The sequence below is a fragment of the Phyllopteryx taeniolatus genome, chromosome 8 (genome assembly GCF_024500385.1).
Source record: "Phyllopteryx taeniolatus isolate TA_2022b chromosome 8, UOR_Ptae_1.2, whole genome shotgun sequence".
NCBI lineage: Eukaryota > Metazoa > Chordata > Actinopteri > Syngnathiformes > Syngnathidae > Phyllopteryx > Phyllopteryx taeniolatus.
Genome location: NC_084509.1, coordinates 23,806,574 through 23,827,254, shown reverse-complemented (window position 1 = coordinate 23,827,254; position 20,681 = coordinate 23,806,574).

Here is a 20,681-nt window from a genome sequence, read left to right as displayed (position 1 = left end):
ATTGAGCATGCATTTCACTTGCTGAAGACCAAACTGAAGGGAAAATGGCCCATGAACAAGCAGGAACGGAAGACAGTTGCAGTAGAGGCCTGGCAGAGCATCACCAGGGATGAAATCTCACTTCTCCTCTTCAAGATCACAGGTGTGCTGATGCTTATCGCATCAGACTTTCGGCAAAAGATGTGACGTTGTCGTCAGCCAATCACAGGGCACATACCGTATATTTACAGACAGCCAAGAAAGTGACTCCAGTAACCTGTTAACCGTTTTTATGCAAGTAAGGCGCTGAATTTGCAGTGCAGTGGCTCATTTGTTAGCAATGCTCCCTGACAGCAAAAACCTCGCAAAGTTGCAGATAATCTGTTTTTGTTTGGGTTTTAAACTTGAGTTACACATTATTAGTAACGTGACTCCACCCGGCGTAGTAGTGGTGCAATAAATGTAGCCTTTGCTGGAAAGATGTTTTACAACTCCTAATGTTGGCTGTTTTATGGCTGCAACATGTTCCAAAAAAGCTGGGACAGATGGCAAAAAGACTGAGAAAGTTGAGGAATGCTCATCAAACGCCTGCTTGGAACATCACACAGGTGAACAGGCTAATTGGGAACAGGTGCATGCCATGATTGGATATAAAAGGAGCTTCCCTGAATTGCTCAGTCATTCACAATTAAAGATGGGGCGAGGTTCACCTCTTTGTGAACAAGTGCGTGAGAAAATGGTCAAAACAGTTTATGGACAATGTTCCTCAACGTACAATTGCAAGGAATTTAGGTATTTCATCATCTACGGTCAATAATATCATCAAAAGGTCCAGAGAATCTGGAGAAATCACTGCATGTAAGCGGCAAGGCTGAAAACCAACATTGAATGCCCGTGAGCTTCGATCCATCAGGCGGCACTGCATCAAAAACCGACAATGTATAAAGGATATTACCACATGGGCTCAGGAACACTTCAGAAAACCAGTGTCAGTAAATATAATTTGGCGCTACATCCGTAAGTGTAACATGAAACTCTACTTTGCAAAGCAAAAGCCATTTATCAACAACACCCAGAAACGCCGCCGGCTTCTCTGGGCCCGAGCTCATCTAAGATGGACTGATGCAAAGTGGAAAAGTGTTCTGTGGTCCGACGAGTCCACATTTCAAATTGGTTTTGGAAATTGTGGACGTCGTGTCCTCCGCGCCAAACAGGAAAAGAATCATCGGGACTGTTTTGGACGCAAAGTTCAAAAGCCAGCATCTGTGATGGTATGAGGCTGTGATGGTATGGGGCTGTCTACATACAGGTTTTGGAGGAACATATGCTGCCATCCAAGCAACGTCTTTTTCATGGACGCCCCTGCTTATTTCAGCAAGACAACGCCAAACCACATTCTGCATGTGTTACAACAGCATGGCTTCGTAGTAAAAGAGTATGGGTACTAGACTGGCCTGCCTGCAGTCCAGACCTGTCTCCCATTGAAAACGTGTGGCGCATTATGAAGTGTAAAATACGACAAAGGAGACCCCGAACAGCTGAAACTGTACATTAAGCAAGAATGGGAAAGAATTCCACCTACAAAGATTCAACAATTAGTGTCCTCAGTTCCCAAACGTTTATTGAATGTTGTTAAAAGAAAAGGTGATATAACACAGTGGTAAACATGACCCTGTCCTAGCTTTTTTGGAACGTGTTGCAGCCATAAAATTCTAAGTTAATGATTATTTGCTAAAAACAATAAAGTATATCAGTTTGAACATTAAATATCTTGTCTTTGTAGTGTATTCAATTAAATATAGGTTGAACATGATTTGCAAATCATTGTATTCTGTTTTTATTGATGTTTAACACAACGTCCCAACTTCATTGGAATTGGGGTTGTACCTATGTACAATTTAAACATGCATCTTTTTACAATGTGGGAGGAAGTCAAAGTACCAGCAGAAAATGAGCACTCTAGACCAGGAGAGTAGTCACACTAGCACTATTCCACTATGCTGCACACCTCAGAAACAAGAGTTTTAACCTTTTTTTCAGTCTGTGTAAACAGCTCGAAAATCAGCTGTGATATGCTCTGACCCCATGTAACCCTGGTCAGGAATATAGAAAAATTCTAAACGAAATAGACATTTTTGTGGGTGCTCCTAGTTCCATCAGTCCTGTCATCAGTGTGATGTTGTCCAGCCGAGTGAACCACTACAAATTCTGCTTTCCCTTTCCCTTTGTATCCCGGCTTGTATCTGCAGTGCCAAGCTAAGCTAACCGTTTTAAGGTCATTTGACCACAGATGTGAGAGTGGCATTGATTTTGTGCATTTGAGCACATTTCCGAAAACAAAAATAATCTTTGAAATATGTAGTGATCCCCAAATGAACAACTGAGTTATTCTCTGCGTTCCAGAGGTAACAACCATAAAACATCACTGACACCATGCTGTTGATTAGTTAGGGAGACACGAGGTCTGACCGCACAGCTCTCGGATCTTGGAGGTCCATTGTGATTTTTCCCCACTTAATTGTATTATTTCTTATTGACCTTAACAGTAAATGAGTAAAAGGAAATGAATGGCAACTAAATATTCTTCTTTCTGGCCTGATTTCTCTTTGCAAGGTCAAGTCTATTTATTTGGATATCCAGCGGAGGTAATAGTATAGTATAATGGTCGAATTTGTACAACTTAGTTTTCCACCAACTCTTTCTCTCATGATACAGCTGCATGGGAAGTCTTTGTATGCTTTGTAATAACTGCACCCCCCCCCCCCCCCCCCCCCCCCAAAGAATTTGCATCTTTAATTTCACACATTCATCAGACAAGCCGATGGAGTGTGGGCCTTGTAATTACTACCGCTTACTTATTGCTTATCATATAACACGAACAAAGCTATAAACATCCCACAGAGAACAATGCATGAGAATACGATCTCAGATACATGGGCTGTCTGAGATTGTTTTGGATGTAATAAGAGACACCCCTCACTCAAAGCAGTTTATCACAACCGGCGTAGTTCTGTGGTCAACGGCCGAGGCTTGGATCACACTTTTATGTCTTTGTTCATTTTATGTTGCAGTAATCTGTAAATTATGCTGTGCCACAGAAGCTTGTAAATCAACAGCAGTTGATTGTAATTATGACTGGGCCTATAGAGTATAGTGACACGATATTTGAATTTGCATTAAGCACCAAAGGAAGGGTTTTGTTTCACTTTCACTCTTATAAAATGTTGTTGCACAATTATTATTTATTTTATATTTGTTGACTTTGTTTTGATTAGATTATTATTATTTTTTAAATGTCATGTCATGGTTTTCTGTTGTGTCCCTTGTCAATGTTAATGTTTTGTCTTGCTTGTCAGGTTTTCTGTCATGGATGGGTTTTTGTGGCATTATTGTGGATGCAAAATGTGGAAGACCGAAAAGCAGGGAGGCATGGCAGGAGTCTCAAAAAGGTATTTAAAGGTCCCGTATTTTTCCAAAACAACTTTTTCTCGTATTTGGGATGTAATATTTACTCTATGGTGCCTCCTTAAATATGAAATATGAAATAAAATCATCCACGTATTCCTGACTTCCAGACGTTTTTCTGCCGAGAGGCTTGAAATCAGGTCATTTGAATTTCTCAAGATTATTGACGTCTCTAGCGAAGACCTCTGCCTTCCCTTTCCGCTCCTGAGCCAGCGCTGTCAACATAACAAACACGTGTGCTCTCACAAGTGGGTCTTCTACACGGAGGCAACCAATCAGCGAAAAGGGGGCGGTCCTGGTCAAATATGGACAAAGTGGATACAAAACTGGGTCAAACAGAAGTAGCTGTTAGAGGGGCCTATTCTGGACACTTGTATGACAAAACCAAGGTGTTTTTTTTAGATGAAATTGACACTTTTATACTAAGTCCATGTGAGATAGTCACTCAATGGAGGTCCAAATAGCCAAAATATTCAACCTTCAATTTTAAAAACAAAAAGAGGCAAACAAGGATAATGGAAGCAAACACTAAATTAACAAAGTCCAGAAATCCAAATTCAAAGTCACAAAGGAACACAGAAACAAAACACTCATCACTAAAAAACATGACGGGACTAAGGAAACATGGGCTATAACAACAACAATAGCAATAATAATAATAATAACTTTATTTGTATAGCACCTTTAAAAACATGTTCACAAAGTACTTTGAACCGAATAAAGCAGTACACACCAAACATCATGATCGTGTAACATGAAAAATAAAACAGAACAAAAAACAGTGACGCCCCGCCCCCCACCGCCCAATAACACAAGTTTAATGAAGCAGGAAAGCAAATACACGCAAATTGACGAGACAAGGATGAGTACTTGGACAAGACACAAGTGACTGGCGGGAACTAATGGGTAAACAGAAGGGACAGGGCTGAAGAGAACAGGTAGAAATGAAAACCTAACGAGCAATAGAAGACCAACATTGACAAAGGACATGGGAAAAACATGACAAAACTAAATCTAAACAAAACAAAGTCAACAAAAACATGGCTCACAACAACATGATTAAGTTTGTGAAATAATGTCTACAGTGATACTTGACTCATAATGACACGTGCCAGGAGTGGTAAAGCCTATCAAACTGGAAAAAAAAAAGTGAAATATGACTTATGTGAAATATGTGATGCCTTCAACAGATTGAATTGACAAATTGACAGCTCCATTATTAGTCAGTATATGTTTCATCGGTGGTATTCCATAGTGCTATGCCAGATCACAGTTCGTGTGTGCATATGTATTATATAGTATTAACATATGGTGAACAGTAGCATACAACTGTGTGGCTTTGGCTTGAACCGAAAGGATTTGGGGTCAAAGAATTGTCAGACTTTTGCAATCTATATCGACAGACCTTTCGCTTGGATTGCAATGTTGCTATTTTTGACACTTTGTAGGAGCGCTTTATAGAGAAAATATAAACAATTATAGGCAGAAAATACAGTATAGCAGTCGCATGATACTTTATGGGGCTATAAAATAAGCATGAAATTGTGAAAAAAAAATACAACTACTGCTCCTGCAGAACGCTAAAAAAAATACTACACTGCAAGCTCTATGTGACATACTGTAGTTACCTGAGCTGTCAATGAGCAGCGCCATAGTTAAACAACCAACATATTTGTAAAACGATATACTGTATACTCCCACATGGGAAGTGTGGAATTCATATAAACATTGTACATGACCAAAGTGAAAGAGAGTTACAACAGCTGGTTGAGAATAGAAGTTACAAGGTGGACAAAGGTGACAGGCTGTGTGCTACCAGCCTTTTTTTTGACAGGACTGTACCATCCAATTGTTATACAGTGTACACATAGAACTGCACTGCACCACACTGCTGAGAGGACTCGGTCTAATATTTAAAATATCTTATGGAGCTAAATGAGGAAACTAAAATGTTAGAAACTGTTGGCAAGGCAAGTTTATTTGTAGAGCACATCATAGCAACAAACAATTCAAAGTGCTTCACACAGGACATTAGAATACAATGACAAAGAGAAAAAGAAACACAATAGAAACATTTGATAAGAAAACTAAAATCTCGCAAGCAATATAAATAAAGAAATTAAAAGTTATAGTGCAGATTTGGCGGCACGGGGGACGACTGGTTAGAGCGTCTGCCTCACAGTTCTGAGGACCCGGGTTCAATCGCTGGCCCCGCCTGTGTGGAGTTTGCATGTTCTCCCCGTGCCTGCATGGATTTTCTCCGGGCACTCCGGTTTCCTCCCACATCCCAAAAACATGCATGGTAGGTTAATTGACAACTCTAAATTGCCCGTAGGTGTGAATGTGCGTGCGAATGGTTTGTTTGTTTGTATGTGCCGTGCAATTTGCTGGCAACCAGTTCAGGGTGTACCCCGCCTGCTGCCCGATGATGGCTGGGATGGGCTCCAGCACGCCCGCGACCCTAGTGAGGAGAAGCGGCTCAGAAAATGGATGGATGGATGAATAGTGCAGATTTGAAGTGAAAATAGAACATTACAAAGCAGTGTCTTCAACCTTGATTTAAAAAGAGCTCAGACTCTCAGCAGACCTGATGTTTTTCTAGGAGTCCGTTTCAGATATATGAAGCATAGATATTAAATGCTGATTCTCCGTGTTTGGTTCTGACTCTAGGGATACAGAGCAGATCTGAGCGGTCTGGATGGTTCACACTATCTATGTATTTTGGGCCTAAATCTTTCAGAGCGTTATAAACTAACAGGAGTATCTCAAAATCAATTCTCCAAGGGACAGGGAGCAACTGCAAAGAGAATTGGAGTGATGTGGGCTCCACTTCTGTTCTTAGTAAGGACTCATTCTGGCTCTGTTGCAGTCCACTGACTGACTTTTTAAGCAGACCAGTAAAGGTACTATTACTGTGGTCAGCTCAACTAAAGATAAATACATGGTCATGCTGGAAAATTAGCCCTTTAATCCTAGAAATATTCTTAAAGTGCTAATTATCTGACTTTGTATGTTTTTTATTTTATTTTATTTATTTTTTATGTTTGGGTTGGTCTGAGGTTTTTAACCCTAGTGACTGGAGCTGCATGCTAACTTTTGCAGATTCCTCTTTGGGTTCAAAAACACCTACCTCAGTTTTTTCCCCCTCTTTTTTAACTGAAGGAAATTAAAACACATCTACTCGATAATTAGTTCCATGCATTTACCCAGTGCATGCATACAGCAAGGGTCACCTGGGGACACCGGACTGTGGAGCTCTGTCAGCATTGTTGTGGTAATTTATTTATTATTATTTATTTTATTTATCTGAACAAGTAGATGATATTAAACAGAAGAGGCCCCAAGTTGAAGCCTTGTGGTACTCCACATGCAATGTTGGGCAGCTCAAGTTTAAAGTTACCTATTGTCAGTTGGATGCAGTTCAGAGCTACACCATTGCAAACTGCAACCACAATAAATGAATACCTCTATGACACGTTCTCTCACAACTGAGCATTATCATCTTTGTAGTTTAACTTGGTATACACCCCCTTTTGAATCTCATTGAATGTACAAGTGAGGATAGTTCTGTCTGTGGCTGGTCACTCTACATGTTGTTTCATAGGGATGAAATCTGCGTTGTCGCACCTGTTCTGATGTGAATGGGATAATTACAAGCACCAGATACAAATTAAAAGCAATGCAAGTCATTGTGACATCATTCTGATTAGTTACAACTCATTGACAGATAATTGAAAGGGACAGAGAATGAAATGCAATCATCAAAGTTTTTATAAATTCAGACACAGGCCTCCTCATTCCAGTGAAACAGCACTTAACATTTTCACCAACCTAATGATCAAGAGTTATCCAGCAAACCAAATATTTGACTGAGTGGTTCTTTATTGAATTTTTTCCTCTCCTAGTACTTCTTTCTGACCTTACTTTATTCCACTGTACCCAGAGCAGTGCCATGTTTCGACTGCAGGATGTTTATTCATACTTGGGAATGTGAAAACTGAACGTCAACACTTTCTCTAGTTCAGCTGAACTCCACAACTATTCACTGTAAGTTGGTCCTGGATGTTAGGTGCTGATGAGAGCAACACATTCCTGTGAGTTTGCCCCAAAGTAAATGAAGTCTGCTGCTGCATGTCCTACAATTTTCTTTTTAGGATGTATTTGGTCAAAGGTAATTCAATCACGGCATGATACTATATATATTATGTAAAGTTATTCTTGTGTGTTTGCAGCAGTCAGTATCTCGTCTTTTGTTTTTAAATGTCTGAGTAAAATGTAGTCGTCTCTCACATGTCCTTTGGGAGCAGTAAAGTTGAAAGCAATACGTCTGCATGGTCATGTATCCATAGTGGAGAGGGGCGGGGCTGTTTTGAATGGCTGAAGATTTGTACAGAGGGGAAGAAAGGTCAGATAATGTGGAAAGATTTAAAGAGTTTTAGTGAAAGAGAGCCTCGACGATGAAAGTTTAAATTGTTGCATGACAGCAAATACAGTTTTGTATAACTGAACTAAAATAAAAAGTTATTTTCCACTCTTTCAGAACGTAAATTCTCTGCAAGTGTCGTGCAAAGTAAATTTGTGGGAATGATTGTATTTCACTGTATGTTGGAGTTACAAAGCGAGTGAATGATTCTGAGCCAGGCTGGGAATGACGACAATTGGAATGAGGTCGTAAGACAGACGTTGACATGTTTAAAGGATTGGACACACCATTTGCAGTTGTCATTGTGCCTCTCCAAGACATTTCAATCTGTCCATAAGGCTGAGCAATGTCAGAACAGTTCAACCCAACTTTGAAGAAGTTCTGCTGAGGAACCCTTTTTTTTTTCAAATCAGCACACTGAGGTGTATTAAAATAAACATTTATTAAAACAGGTAACCTAAACAAAAGATTACATGTGGTAGTGTTTAGCTTATATACATGTGGCAAAGAGTCTTGAGTAAACTTTTGTGAGATGGTCAGTTTACCAATCAAAGTCAAATCAAAAGATCAGTAATAAAACATTTACACACAAAAAAAGGGGAAAAAAAACCTACAAACTAAAATGATCTAAGAAATATAGATTCTAAGCATTTGGTGTATGCGTAGTGCTGGCATGGTATGCAAATGACAAGTGTCTTGATGTGTTTTTACAGCGCCATGCTAATGGGAATCATTTCTATAAAGTCTGTTGTTGGATCTTCTTCAAAATGCAAAGAAAAAATCTCCAAATTGTACCCTAAATGAGCTGGGATTAGGCTCCAACACCCCCTCCAAGCCTGTCGAAACAGAATAAGCGGCATAAAAAAAATGTGTTTGTTTTGCTTTGCTTTCAGTCGTATGAAGGTATTTGCCATCCCTCCAGAAAACTAATATTCAATATAATATCAAATATTCAAAGCCATTTCATCATCTTCCTGCTTTGAGGCAGCACTGCCAACCACTGTGCTGTCTCAACGTGTTTACATGTATCTATGAAGTCCGTTTCAGATTAAATCAGTATCATGTTTTCTGTGACATGTAAATGAACCCAGTCTAGGAATATACAGTATTGATTTGTAACTTTGAAGAAGCATTTTATAAATACATTTGGGATGTGTGCCACTGTGTTACATGAGAGGATTGAGATCACTTTCTGTGAAGTTGGAGCCAGCATGTATGAGATTTATCACCGTGATTGACAGCTAATGTGTCCGGCCTCCTTGCCAGCTGGCACTCCAGCACCTTGCCATCCTTCACTTGAGAGGGAATACATGCAGGGATGTTATCATCAAAAATATTGAACTGTCTCAAAATAAATTGAAGTACGACAACTGTCGTGTCCATTGATCCAGTTTTTCCATTCCCTTTTTGTTCAGTGTCATGGGAGAAGGAAAGGTCTGTGAACTGGGCCACTTCCCACTATGATGCAGTCCAAGTGTACACCACTTCAAACTACAACTTCAATTAGTACTTCTCTGACAGTCAATCAAAACTTAGTATTAGTTTATCCCACTCTGCTGAGCTATTGGCTTCATAGCTGTCCAACCAAGTTTTATGCACAAAACACAGGGCACAGCTTAATGTGTATCATGTTTAAATATTTGTTTTGAGGACTTAAAATCTCGTAATGAGCTAAAAGTGGTAGCTGTCTCACCATGTTTTGTTGTACATTTAATAAGGTTTTTTGATGATGACAGTTTGATCCTGGAATTTTTTTCCTTTCCTATATCCATCCATCCATCCATCCATTTTCTGAGCCGCTTCTCCTCACTCGGGTCGCGGGCGTGCTGGAGCCTATCCCAGCTATCATCGGGCAGGAGGCGGGCTACACCCAGAACTGGTTGCCAGCCAATCGCAGGGCACATACAAACAAGCTATTTGCACTCACAGTCACACCTACGGGCAATTTTAGAGTCCCCAATTAATGCATGTTTTTGGGATGTGGGAGGAAACCGGAGTGCCCGGTGAAAACCCACGCAGGCACGGGGAGAACATGCAAACTCCACACAGGCGGGGCCGGGGATTGAACCCGGGTCCTCAGAACTGTGAGGCCGACGCTCTAACCAGTCGCCCACCGTGCCGCCTCCTTTCCTATATATATTCCTATATCCGTCATGAAACTGTGTTCAACTTCAGAGATTCCACTGTAATTTCAAAAATACAGATATTTTCCATTATTTTGTCTTTCTTAATTCTGTAAGTAAAGACTTCCAGACTTGATGGCTTTTTTTTCTTAGTTTTTTTTCTGTCCTGTTTGGCTGCTTGGTTATGCAGAATTAAGGCTCCGTAAACCTTCTTTATGCTGGAGCAGTTTCTGTATGCAATAGAGGAGTTTTATATACGGCCTCTCTGGTTATTTGTATTATGATGGATATTTATTAGAAAAAAATGGCAGTCGGACAGAACGAGGTTTGATAGGGGAGAGACAAGACAAATGAGAGGACAGAGAGAAAAACACAAGTTGGGACAAAAGCTGTAAGAGAAAATAAACAAGCCAAAACGTTATATGACATTACAACGTTACAAATATTCCACTCTGTGATTGATTGACGACGAGTCCAGGGTGTAGTGTGCCTTTCGCTCCAAGTCAGCTGAGATAGGATCCAGATCGCCGTGACCTTGAACAGGATATTACGGGATAGAAAATGGATTGATGAATGTGTCCTACTGTAGAATAGTCCAAAAGTTTAAATAACCAAAGTTGTACACACAAATGGTTAAGATAGGATATTTGAATGTTTTAAAAATGCAAACACCCACCAAACAACACCCACCCCCTCCAAAGAAAAAAAACATTAAAATATACATTTGCATGTGGATGAAAGGCCAAAACACACCCAAAAAAATTTGCATTAAAATAAAATATCCGTGTCTATGTAGACACGGCCTCAGTGTATAAAAATATATTGTGGGAAAACACTGTTTGCTTGCTGGTCCTCCAATAGGTAGCTGTGCAGTTGTGTGACAGCTGTGCAGTCTTGAGTCCATATCTGAGGAGCCGCCTCGAAAGAGGTCAGCTCTGTCAATCTCACCCTGGCTGCCAAATCACTCACATGTCACGCCCATGAATAGCAGCCCAATAAACTCAATTAACACTGAAATAGACAGAATCTGTGCCCTTCTACTGCTCGCCACCACGTCCTCAGATGTGCGGGACATGAGACGACACCGCCAGCCACGTAGAACCCCTATCAATCTATAGCTGCATAACTTCACCCTGCACTCACACACACAAACAGCTTAGTGCCTATTTATACATCACATCCTGGCAATGCACATGGGAAAACAAGCCCCCTGCACTATCAGTGTATCCAGTGTTGTCTGGCCCTCACTGCTTCGTCCCCGTCTGATGTCGGAGTGGGCAGGAACATAAGATAGCTGCTTAGGATAGCTGAAAGATGGCTGCTTTAGATAGCTGGAGATCCCAAAACAACTTGATTATGCATTTGGCGGCAGGGAGCAGTTGTTCATATTCCAGACGTTGCGTTCCCTGCCGACATTCCGGTGCGTGTAATTCTGCCTGTTAGTGTCGTGTTATCAAATCATTATCTATACGAGATATAGACAATGGAGTGAAATGACAGCATGTTTCCACTCTGCCTTGAATTGTTGGTGCTTCACTGTAAAACAAACATTAACTGAAAGATTCTTGTTTGTACTGTGATTCCGACTGCACAACTCAATAAAAGGTAGAGGTGTTTTCCATCTGAAATGCAATTATTCCAGTTGTTAGAGTTTGCATTGTTATACTGCAATGTGGATTCATCTAATGAGATTTTTTTTTTTGGGGGGGGGGGGGGGGGGGGGATAATACGAATACAGTGGAAACTCGGGTCCCAGACGCCCCAATTCACAAACAATTTGGTTCCCCCAATTTTTTTTCAAACAAATATTGCCTTGCCGGTTCACGCAATATTTTCAGTTCACGAATACATCATTGGCTCTGTGCATCACACTTTGTCGGTGTGTTGGTTTTTGAATTAAATTAACCTTGTGTGTGGCTCCAAAGAAGACAGCTCCAATAGTGTTTTCAGTAAGCCTAAACGTATTACTGTTAACAAAGAAGAAAATAATAGCAACATGAGCATGGTGTTCAAGTTTGTAATCTTGCTGTGCAGTTTCGTTTGTTGAAATCTATCAGCTATACAATTGCAATGACCGCAGATCAAATTTGTATAGCACTTCTAAACACCCAAATACTTGTACATTGAACATCAGCGCACACAAAAAAAGAGACAAAACCTTAAGCCTCGGTGGCAAAGAAGTGTAGAGCCTGCCGTGTTCCTTCCTCTGCGGAAGAAGAAGGTGCTAGCGAGCCGTCGCTAGCTGCCCTGTAAATCCCCGCCCCTATCTTACATTTTAACATGCTGTCTTTCACTCTGCTTGACTACACATCCTTGTTTATGTTCACCATGGATGGAGCAAGATCAAAAAAGGCCGCCACATCCCACAATGCAACGCGGTTATCGAAGCATACTATGCTATATGTGAAAAGGCTATTTTCTAGAGAACACACCATATTATTTCTTCATAATAAAGTGTCTTTTCATTTATTTCTATATTGTACTGTATTTATTTTTTCACTACACATCAGCAAAAACAAGTAAACATAACTTCGGGCAGGAACAGATTAATTGCGTTTCCATTTGCAAACCAAGTCGCGAATGAATTAAATTTGTGGACTGAGGTTCCACTGTACTCCGGTGCCTTCTCTCTGATGTGTTAAAAAAAACATTTAGGAACAAGAAATCATCGAGGAAGAGTAAACAAAAAGGAGTCAAATCACAAACTCATGACGACAAAGAAAAGAATGACTCTGTTTTAAAGCATTGCCTCAACAAGTTGGCACTGCCAATTTTAGCCCCTTGGTTGAAGGAGGGAGCCCCCACCGACATGGGGTCATGTTACAACAAGACGTCTGTCAAGTTCTCTCTCTCGCATCCTTCCCTGTCTTGTTAACACAGCATTTTTTTGCTTTACAATTGTTTGTAGCACTGTAGCATCATCATACTGTTTCTAATATTTTGCTTACCTTGATTACAGGAGAGTCAAAAATATTAGGAACAACTCTTAGTATGATGCAATATAGTTCTTTACCACTGCAAACTACAACTAATAAACATATTGTTACATTAACCCCTCTCTGGGAGTGTCAATCAAAACTGAACATTATTATCTTTGTATAAGCAGAATATTTGATAGAGTTGTTGTATTGAATATCATTACCAGAGATGGGAGGGACTCGAGTCAAATGACTTCGCGCCAACCTGGCAACCCAGTCTGCGTTGTTGCACACTTGCCAGTGTGACGTAGCCACCTGCATGAACAAGGATTACGTTGTGGATGAAGTCTGCAAAAAGTGGATGGCAACCTGCGTGGTTCGCAACTCGCGCATTAAAGACACAAAAACAATGATGTCGAACTTTATCCGTCTCTACAAAATTCACAATGAGAGGTAAGGTAATTTAACAGTTTAGCTAGCTGGTCAAACATTCAGTTTCAAAGACTGTTTTGGGACGATTACAAATAAAAATGCAGTTATTGGGAACGTTTTAGTACACCTAAGTTACGTAACTAGGGGTGGGACGCTTTATGACCTTTTGTTTCGGTTCATAGGCACGTAAAAGTCTCTCATTTGTGCTTACATATTTGTTTTCTTGAATGAAATTTGGAATAACTTTGTTATATGATTTGTTTTTTGTGTTCTTGTTATTGTTATTTTTGATCATTGTTCTGTTACATTAATAGCCAAGTGGGATACTGAGTACCCTTTGACTGGCTAGAATTAGTAGAGTTTAATATAGTACACTCTGTTGCTTTGTTTGGACAGGGGCTATTTGGGTTGATCTATCATCAACAGAAAAAGTAATTCCCAAGTTAATGCAAACATTTTTGCAGGAGAACTTAAAACCATCTCTCTGCTGAATGAAGCTAAACTGAAGATGGGTGAGTGGTCCAGTCAGAGTCCTGACCTCAACCCGATTGAGATTGTGGCACGTCCTCAAGCGCGCGATTCACACTGGACAATTCCAAGTCTATTGCTCGTAAGTAACTAAGTTCTACACCACTGTATTACCTCTCTGACTGTGTGAACCAAAGCTGAGCATCATCTTTGTAAAGGCAGGATTTGATTGATTCCACTAGATTGTAAAGGAAGCCTGAGTGTCTGAGTTTAAGTGGAGATGCAAAAAAAGGTTTTATTTAACAGAATGTATTTGAGTTGTTCAATGTAGGGGACGCAGGACAAGCTGACCACACTAAAGGTTGGACGCATTTATGGTACTGTAAATTTAACAAGGTTTCTTCTCATACTAATCTGTGAAACACTAAGTGATATACCCACTCCCATGTTGTCACACTTGACACATTTGAGCATTGTTGATCACTTGCAGATCCTTGCCCAGTACGTTACCTTCCTTTCTTATCTTTATTCCTGTGTTATCTCTTGTTTTATTAACAACACTGGCCTCCAGCATGGCACCGGGAAGTTGGAGCCTGCAGGCGTGTTTAGACCAGAGAGAGAACAGTAATCTTACGCACGCACACACGCGCATGCACGCGCACAGGGCACCTATGAGAGAAACAAAAATGATACTCTTCGACAAGTTTAAAATTTATTTCTTGCTCTCCTCTCACTTAGCGTTTCATGTCATGAATCGACTTTAATCCCGCTAATCTGCATATCCAGTTTCTCAGGGACTCTTTTGGGAAATCCAACATGTGCAAGCCAAGCAGTCATTATTCATTTTTTTTGAACATGTTGACTCATTTTGCAGTGCAGCCAAGTGTGTATTTCTTTCCAGGGGAGAGTGAGACGCTTCGGGTCTATCACAGTCAAGATGGTGATGAAGCACAAATATCTCCAACCATTTGCCGTGTCTGATTACAGACTGGCAGCCCGACTCCATCGGAAGCCCCGCCCCTTCCATTTGTCATGTTTTCATGTGTTTTACCATTTCGATTACATGCTGTCAGCTGTAGAGAAGTGGAAATAGGGAGTGTGTGAGTGAATGGCGCAGAGAGTGGCACATGTTACACGGGGTTGAGTGAAGGAGAACACATGCTGTCCTTAGAGAGATTTTTACAGAGAAGTGCATGTGAAACAAAGCTGCCAAAGCCCAAGCACACAATCAGAGGAGATATATTCAGGGTGAGAGCAGTTAGAGGACAAGTGGAGGAATATCAACTATCTTTGACCCTCCATTGCCCTCTAACAAACACCTTCCCCCCCTCAAATCTGCCCACCCTGTAAGCACCCACACTGTAAGTCCGACAAGTCCTATTTATAAGCTGTGGATGGATGAGCAAATCAGGTGGAAAGAGTCGCCATTGGAAGGGTGAGCGCACGTGTTAATGTGTGTTTATATCTATCTTTGTGGAGACCGTTGTGACTTGACGGCCTCACAAAAAGTCAGGTCATCGGGAAGATCGTTCCAAACACCGCCGGTCCATACCAATGGCCGCTCCACATAACAAAGCAACAGATGGTGCTGGAATAACCCCTACTAATTCGATCAAGTCAAATGTTACTCACTATCCCACTTGGAAATTAATGGGAAATTAACAGAACAATGACCAAAAATATCAATAAACAACAACAATCACAAAAACACTTAACAAAACAAAAAACAAAGTCATCATAGATTTCATCGAAGAAACACTATCTAAGCACAAATGTTGTCAGTCTCCACTTACAGATTTATGAAAGTCAATAAAAAAAAAGGAAAATTTCTGTATTTTTGAAATTACAGTGGAACCTTTGAAATCGAGCTCAATTTCAGGATGCTGGGCATGCTTGTTCGCATTAAAAAATAAATAAATAAATAAAATACAAATAGAAAAAAAAAAAAATTCCAGGATCAAACTGTCATTATTACAAACCCTTATTAATGGTACAGATGATTTCGTTAAAGTAACAATTTAACATTTGTTAAATCAGTTAGCCACTGTTAATATTAACTCTCTATGTTGTGGGTCAAATTGACCTGTTTTTAAATCTACAAATATATATAGCAAAAAAAATGGAACCAGCAGAAAAAAATATATATATATATATATAATATTATTTTATGAATGAAACTAATTCTGCCGGTTCCATTTTTTTGTATTAGATTTTTTTTTTTTTATTCAATTAGCATTGTGCTTTTGTTATATTTTTTCCATGTGAGTGGGTGACATTAACCCATGAAAATTTGGTAAGAAACAAAAACAACAGCAGGGCTAAAACAAAATAATACTCATGCATAATTATAATAGCAAATTAAAAACTAGTGTAACACATCTCACACCTCTTTCGTTTTTAACATTCCAAATTGTCACACAAGTGTAAAAAGAACTTGACCAGAGTTAATAGCAACACATAAAAACCCACTAAAACAGTCTAACAATCTGGCAACAGAGAACGGAACAGACAAAAATGTTGCCGTTTTGGCCGCTCATTTCCATAAAATGGCATTTGAAGAGTAAAAATAGAAAAAATGTTGTGTGCACGTGTTTGTGTGAAGATTTTATGTTTATGAGATTTTTATATGAGAGCTGGTTTAAGGATAGGCAAACCATTTTTTTTTTAGGAGAACCCCCCACCACCACCCCCAGACCCCCACCGCACAAATCTCCTGAGGGTCACTGCAGTGAAAACAACCAAGCCAAACCTATCAATGGTTGCTCTCTCATGGTAGAGCGTGGAATGGGATGTTTGTATGAGTGCATGTGCCCCAAGAATGACTGAGCCTCTGTGTAAATGTTTTGGCAACCACCCGTTCAGCACGCTAACGTCACACTTCACGTTCCTATGCCGTACAGTATATTGGTGGCATTGTGTAGGATTTACATAAAAAGGATGCAACTGCTAAAACGTCAGTCTGCAGTACAAAAAAAATTTAAAATACGAAAAATTTGATTTGTGTGTATGAGGCTGTGTTTGTGTACAACTTCCTGCCTCCATTTCTTTAACAAAAAAATGAAATTTATGCTTCCAAGGATGTTCCCAACAGTTGTTTTGGGACTTTACAGACACACTGATAATGTTATGACATGATTTTACTGTACATGTATCAAATAATGTGTGGCAATTAATAACACAGCACACAGTTGTAGATGGATATTTGGCTTCTTTTTACAGCACAGCACATTGCGTCTATCACAATAAATTGATCATTTTTGTTATGGAAAATTGTCAAATTGTCAAAACTGATGTACCTCATACATAAAAGCGATTATTTTAATTGTAAATGGGTACTTACAAAGAATCAGCAAAACAAATAGACCTGCTAATTTTTTTTAAAGCTTCCGGTTGAACACACACTCTGAACACACTGTGACAAATTGGTTGAACACACTCTCACTTATGAATTATTACAAATTTGGCCTGTATACGTTGGCTGCGTAGCTGTAGTGCCAGAACATACAACCCCAATTCCAATGAAGTTGGGATGTTGTGTTAAACATAAATAAAAACAGAATATACGCTGCCAGAACTAAGACAAGACCGTGCAAAATCCTTTGACCCTCCACATCCCGGTCACCGGCTCTTCCAGCTCCTTCCCTCCGGTAGGCGCTACCGATCAATGCAAACTAGAACTAGCAGACATTCCAACAGCTTCTTCCCTCTTGCCATCAACTTCTTAAACAGCTAACTTACAATTCCGTTGCAACATGATGCCAATTTCTTTTGTCTGAGTTTGTTGTCACATTTCTTTCGGGCCAATTATATACTACTCATGCACTCACTGTAGTAGTCTCGCCACGCTGCACTAGTTGCATATCTGTTGTTGACCAATACTGGCCACTCATGCCAGAGTAGCATCTGCTCCATTTCCACACTGATTGAGGAGTATCTGCAACATTTGCACAATCAACATTGTCCCAGATTATTGCACTACTCGTCACTTTAAACTGCATGCACTCCTTGAAGTCTCGGCGCCCTTTGCACAATGGTCATTGCACCGGACTATTGCGAGATTGCTCTAAGTGCTAGAGGACTCTGCATCTGCATCTGAGGACACTTATTGTTGAAGCTTTGCAGGTGGAATTCTTTCCCATTCTTGTTTGATGTACAGCTTCAGCTGTTCAACAGTCCGGGGTCTCCGTTGTCGTATTTTACGCTTCATAATGCTCCGCACGTTTTCAATGGGAGACAGGTCTGGACTGCAACCAGACCCGTCTAGTACCCGCACTCTTTTACTACGAAGCCACGCTGTTGTAACAAGTGCAAAATGTGGTTTGGCATTGTCTTGCAGAAATAAGAAGGGGTGTCCATGAAAAAGACGTTGCTTGGATGGCAGCATATGTTTCTCCAAAACCTGTATGTACCTTTCAGCATTAATGGTGCCTTCACAGATGTGTAAGTTACCCATGCCATTGGCACTAACACAGCCCCATACCATCACAGATGCTGGCTTTTGAACTTTGCGTCCATAAAAGTCCGGATGGTTCTTTTCCTCTTTGGCCCGGAGGACACGACGTCCACAATTTCCAAAAACAATTTGAAATGTGGACTTGTCGGACCACATAACACTCTTCCACTTTGCATCAGTCCATCTTAGAGCTCGGGCCCAGAGAACGTACGGCTGTAGTGCCGAACTGTATTTACTGACATTGGTTTTCTGAAGTGTTCCTGAGCCCATGTGGTGATATCCTTTACACATTGATGTCGGTTTTTGATGCAGTGCCACCTGAGGGATTGAAGGTCACGGTCATTCAATGTTGGCTTTCGGCCTTGCCGCTTACATGCAGTGATTTCTCCAGATTCTCTGAACCTTTTGAGGATATTATGGATTGTAGATGATGAAATCCCTAAATTCCTTGCAATTGTACGTTGAGGAACATTGTCCTTAAACTGTTCGACTATTTTCTCACGTACTTGTTCATAAAGAGGTGAACCTCGCCCCATCTTTGATTGTGAATGACTGAGCAATTCAGGGAAGCTCCTTTTATACCCAATCATGGCACCCACCTGTTCCCAATTAGCCTGTTCACCTGTGAGATGTTCCAAACAGGTGTTTGATGAGCATTCCTCAACTTTCTCAGTCTTTTTTGCCACCTGTCCCAGCTTTTTTGGAGCTTGTTGCTGCCATAAAATTCTGAGTTAATGATTATTTGCTAAAAACAATAAAATTGATCAGTTTGAACATTAAATATCTTGTCTTTGTAGTGTATTCAAAAAAATATAGGTTAAACATGATTTGCAAATCATTGTTTTTATTTCTGTTTAACACAACGTCCCAACTTCATTGGAATTGGGGTTGTATTACCATATGCTTTGTAGTAAAGAGTGTAAACTATCAAAGGAACAATCAACAGTACAGAATAAAGTCAGAAAACGAGGTAAAAAATGTCAACACAAATGACAGAAAGCTAAATGCGCATTGAAACACATCCTGATCCACTGTGGCTTGCAGAAATTAGACTTACGGCAGCAAAGGTAGAAGACTTAAGCCACCACTAGGCTAACACAAGACAGCTAATAGGCACGTCCATCGTGGAGAAATTGAGACAGGATTCTCTTTCGGCCCAGGCACACTCACACTTTCATGCTTTTCTTTCTTTATTATTGTAAGCGAACAAGGGAGCCCTTCATAAGTGATCCAGTGTCTCGTTTTGGAATAGAAAAAGACCCAAAACAAAGCAAAAAGAGCACGAAGGTCACTGTGGTTTATAACCATCAAAACCTCATGCCATGCGAAGCGGCCTGAATGCGCAACCAAGGCCAACGGGTCATGACGAGGCTCGTTTCAGTCCTGGCTCGGTTTTGACACTGCAAAAACACAGATCCATCAGGGCCTGTTTACAAAAGCCTTCATTCCTACACTTTGTAATTTCCTGGCTCACACTTTGCAGAATATCTTCCCGTAATGGCTTTGAAATGCTACAATTCCATAAATATTTTGAATATCTTGTTTTTTAAGCATAGTGGAAAAAAATGAATAGGATATAGTGTAGGACTTTATTTACGAAGATTCCAAACACCCGGCACTTAATTGCGTTCACTCATACAATGTACATGTCGCATATGATTCACTTTGTATTGTTATACTAAATACCAAATAACAGTTGCTAATTTGCATGTTAACTCACTGTAACAGATTGCACGCATTGTTGGAAATAGGTGTAAAAAATTTAAAAGCGTTTTGCCCTTTAGGTAATGCTGATTGTTTTCACCATGGAACATTTGGGAGTGCATCGCAAGCGCAAAAAGAAGTTTTAAGTGATTGAATTGGAAATGTTAGTGGAAGACATACAATAATATTACCGAGTTGCCCAAAATAAATCTGCCGCACCAATCGTTTTGGATAGGCCACTAACCACACACAAGCCATGTTTTGTTTAATTTAATTTGTCCCGAGTGAATGGCAATTGGATGTACAGGTACAGTATGTGCCCATCCTGCGTAACATTGCACTTCAAACTTTTATCACGTTTATTATTGTTATGGGCGGCACGGTGAACGACTGGTTAGAGCGTCAGCCTCACAGTTCTGAGGACACGGGTTCAATCCCCGGCCCTGCCTGTGTGGAGTTTGCATGTTCTCCCCGTGCCTGCGTGGGTTTCCTCCGGGCACTCCGGTTTCCTCCCACATCCCAAAAACCATGCATTAATTGGAGACTCTAAATTGCCCGTAGGCATGACTGTGAGTGCGAATGGTTGTTTGTTTCTATGTGCCCTGCGATTGGCTGGCAACCAGTTCAGGGTGTACCCCGCCTCCTGCCCGATGACAGCTGGGATAGGCTCCAGCACGCCCGCGACCCTAGTGAGGAGAAGCGGCTCAGAAAATGGA